General features: G+C 44.9%; 1 non-coding gene across 1 annotated transcript; it reads right to left on the bottom strand.

Annotated features, from left to right (window-relative positions):
• Positions 1 to 4,044: 4,044 nt before the first annotated feature.
• On the bottom strand, positions 4,045 to 4,150 carry LOC119515062. Its single transcript, XR_005212958.1, has one exon. It is a non-coding gene; the product is annotated as a U6 spliceosomal RNA (small nuclear RNA).
• Positions 4,151 to 4,378: the final 228 nt, after the last annotated feature.

Below are 4,378 nucleotides of genomic sequence, written 5' to 3'. Positions count from 1 at the left end.
TAGTTAAGAGGTGGCCAGCTGAAGCAGGCTGGGCCTAAATCTGGATTACTGGAGGCCTTGTAAAGAGAACTTAAAAGTCGTAGACGTCATAAAGGGGAAGACATGGCCTTGTGACAGGAGCCAGAGATACAAGACAAGGAATTGCAGAGATTGCCAGTGGTCAGCACCAGAATACTACAGATTTGGGGGAGAAAAAACCCTTGCCAAGATCTTGATTTTTTACTTCTTCTGGCTTCAAAACTAAGAGCCAACAAACTCCTGTTGCTAAACCCAAACCCGCTGTGTGGTATTTGTGGTAGTAGCTCAGACAAACCAAGACAACCTCCAGTTCCAATGCAGCACCCCTGGGCTCCTTCATGCATCATCTCCCTTCCCTTGTTGGTCACTCCCTTCCTCACGGAGAGAAGCCTGGCTCCTGTTGGCCTTCTGCGATCAGCCCTCCTGTTTGTAGCCAATCTCCCATCACCAGCACTGCCTCTGCCCCCATGTGGACCACACCTCATGCCTCTCGGGCTCTAAAACCTTGCATCAGGCGCCGATGCTGCCCTCCCCCCAACCCCCATCATGGATACTTTCCTCTCCTCACCCGTGCTTTGACACCCAGATCAGCCCACCCTTCTGGGCTGAAGCTCTCCTCATGCTCCACCGGCTCTGATTCCCCCATGTGGAGCCATGCCTCCCAGGCCTGGGCATCCTTCTTCCCTCACACAGGCACTGCACCCCCATGCCAGCCTTGCCCCTCCCACCCTGCATGGACGCCCTCCTCACCCCATTTGGGCTCTGACCCCTGTGCCATGCCACCACCTGGGTGCCCCCCCACCCTGCTAGGCTGTGCTCCTATGGGAATGCCCCCTCCCAGCTCTTGGGTTCTGACTCCTACACCCTCTTAGTGGTCCTCCTCCTCATTTCTCATTAGCTTCCACACCCGTAAGGCACTGCTCCCCAGCTTCCCACCGCTGAGGACCCCTCCTCACCCTGCTCCTCCTCTCACACCCCATGCAAGGCAGCCCTCCTCACTCTGTTCAGGGTCAGAGCTCTAGGCCCTTGTGGCTCCCCCACCACAGGAGGGGCACCTGCCTTGCCCCATCCAAGGACTTTAGGACCAAATTGTTCAGAAGGAAGGGAAAGAGAAAGAAAAGGAAGGAAAAGGGAAGAGGAAGAGGGCAGTGAAAAGAAGACTTTCTTATTGATTTTTAAGAACTCTTTATATAGTATGGGCATTGGCTCTTTTTCATTTTTATATGTTGCATTTATTTTTCCTAGTTTGTTTACCTTTTTATTTTGTTAATGTTTTTAGTTAAAAAATAACTTCTTATTTCTTGTTCAATTTGTACATATCATTGTAGAAAAATGATAAAGTACAGAGAAACGAAAGAAAAAACGATATTTGAATCATCCAGAGACAAGCCCATCTTATGTTTTCTTCCCAGACACTTTTCTATATATTTTTGAACAAACATTGGCCTATCATGCACAATTTAGAACCTGTCCTTTTCACTCATATCACAAAACTTCATAATGACAGTACATATTAACTTACAACATCAATTTAAATAGCTGAAGATGTCCCATTGTATGGATATAGTCATTTATTTATTGATTTGCTATAGGTCAGACACTTCATTTGTTTCTATTTTGTGATTGTGATTCAGAAATTTTATATTCCTATGTGGGCAAACCTATCAATGTATTCCTTTGTGTTTTTTTTTTCTTTGTATTAAGCTTAGAAAGCCTTCCCCCACCTGAGATGTGTTAATTTAACAAATATTAATAGAGTGACAACCAGGTGTCAGGGTCTGATCTGGGTGCTTTGGATCCGTCAATGAACAAAACAGATAAAATTCCCAGTTCTTGTGGAACTTACAGTTTTGTACGTGGATGTGTTTGTAGGGGGTGGGGGCAGATGGTAATCAATAAACCTAATAAATAATAAATCTTATAGTATGCTAGAAAATAATGAGTGATATTGAGAAAAACAAAAGAGAAGAACAAGGTCCTTAGAGTGGCAGAAGATGGGACGCGTGGGGAGACAAGCCAGGCAGAGGAGCCCATCTTTTAGGCTTTGCAGCTGGCGGGAAGCTGGGGGCCATGGGTGGAAGGAGCTACTGCTACTGGACACAATATCCTTCACTTCGTACAACAGTTTTCCCTCCCCTCCTGGAGGAGATCTTGGTGTCTTGGGTTAAGCTCTGGTGGAGGTGGTTGGCTTCTCACGGTAGAGGCCGCCCTGAGAGACACTTATCTTCTTTAATGCTAGAATCACACTCAGCTCAACGAGATGCAGTCAGTCGGGTCTGAGAGACCCTGAGGGGACAGCGGCTGTTCCTGACCCCCCACACCCACCCCGCACCCCCCAGTGCACTGAGTGGAAGAGTGAGCCCCAGGGCTGGCACTCCTCAAAATCGCCTCTCCCACAGGTGTGAGGGGACTGGGCCTTTATCTTTTTATGGATCTCTATCCTATATTTCATGCCTCAATCTGTCAGGATTTAATTTTGGAATGTGATACTATGGTGAGGTTCTAACTTAACTTTCTTTCCCAAGGAGGTAATGAAATTGAAGAATTCTTTCTTTCCCTATTGATCTGAAGCATCGCTGTATTGGGTCCTGGGTTGAGTGTCGACAGGCATAGCACTACACACCTGCTTTAATGGCAACATTGGTCCTTTAATCATTCCCCTCTGGACTTGCTCAGCCTCCCTCGACTTCCCCTGATTTTACTCTTAATAAGGCATCCCACCTGTTGCAGTCTTGTGGCAGGAGGGGAAGTTTAGGGGAGCAGGGAGATAAAACAGTTATGTCTAGAAAATTCTCACATTCCTGTGGTCTTCGCATATAGTCATGGTAGGTGCGTGCTCTGCACATCCAGGCACGTGCTGGCCCCGGGCAGCAAGCCGCTTCCTTGGCCTCGAGAAACAGGCGGTGCTGGCCCTCCCGCCGGCCAGCCCCCAGGGTGCCCTCCTTGGGCTCCTTTACTCCACACGTGTCAGTAGCTCTGGGTGAAATACTGGTCCCCTCCTTGACGGCCTTGTATGTGTTTCCCTGTGCCCGGTCCTGGATATCTCCCACTTCTCTGGGTTCCAGGGTGTCGAGCCCCTAATAGCTGAACCAGCCTGAACAGCCACCTGCCGTCTGGGAGCGCAGCTGCAAACACCACCAAGAGCCCCCTGTCTGCTTAGCATTGCTCCGTCATCCCCTGACCTGCTTTTTTTTTTTTAATATTAAAACAGCATTTTATTTGTTAATGTCACATAAGAAATTTAAGCAAGTTACACTATCTTGAAAAACACAACTAACGATTTTAATAAAAACCCCTCCCTCCCGCCACTTCCCCTCCCACCATTCCCTTATAAATTAAGGATCTAAGAGAGGAAGTAACCATAATATAAAGTTTTGTGGAATCCTTCATTCAGCGTGCTTACAAGGCGATTAGGTCAATATTGCCTTCTTACAAAATTTCTCTTTTCTATTAAAAAAAATTTATAACTTTGAACAGCTTATTACAAAAAAAAACTCAGTACAAGAGTTCAATATTGAAAAATGCTTTCCCCTTCCCTAACAGCACCATTATACACAGCAGAGAATAATCAAGGGCAGATTGCTAATCTAGGTGGAGCAATCTTCAGATCACACCCAGACACACAGTGGTTTCCTTATGCCCCCTTCTCATAAGAATTTTTTTAAAAACACACACATACAAAAAATGTCAAAAAATTTGAGGGACTCTTTCCAAATAGTACTGTTAGTTCAGTGTCAGTAATTCACATCTTGCAACAAAGTATATGGATATGATTTCTTTTACAAAATCTTCAGTGTCAAAAAAGGAAATTAAGGCCATCAGATTTGCAGCTTAAAAATTCATGTAAAGGAAATACAAAAATATTCTGTGCTTCATGAAGACTGTATGTGAGTAAGGATTACCATACTTCTTTATTTTGAGGATGACAGTTGACCAGAGAAGTTTACATAATTGCACGGGTTCTATTGGATGCTCTTGGGGCTCCCTGCTGATGGAAAAGCTCCTCTTCTACAACCACTTCAGCTGAAAAATTTGGAATGCGTCACAAATTTGCATGTCATCCTTGGACAGGGGCATGCTAATCTTCTCTGTATCATTCCAATTTTAGTATATGTACTGTCAAAGTGAGCACCTAACCTGTTTAAAAACAATATGTCACGATGCATTGCATTGTCAAAAAATGTTCACTTCCCATGTTATTTTAAATGGTTATATATTCCATTTATATGGTTATTTGGGCACATATTTAAATGACTCTAGTATTGAATATTTGTTAGTGTCTGTGTATGATGTTTTTGAGGCGTAGAAGCTGATAAAGGCAAGACTGAGTAGAAATAGGCATATGCCATTTCAGAGCCTT

This window comes from Choloepus didactylus, chromosome 18 (assembly GCF_015220235.1).
Source record: "Choloepus didactylus isolate mChoDid1 chromosome 18, mChoDid1.pri, whole genome shotgun sequence".
Classification (NCBI taxonomy): Eukaryota; Metazoa; Chordata; class Mammalia; order Pilosa; family Megalonychidae; genus Choloepus; species Choloepus didactylus.
Note: the sequence above shows the minus strand (reverse complement) of the source record. Positions and strands in the feature narration are given on the sequence as shown.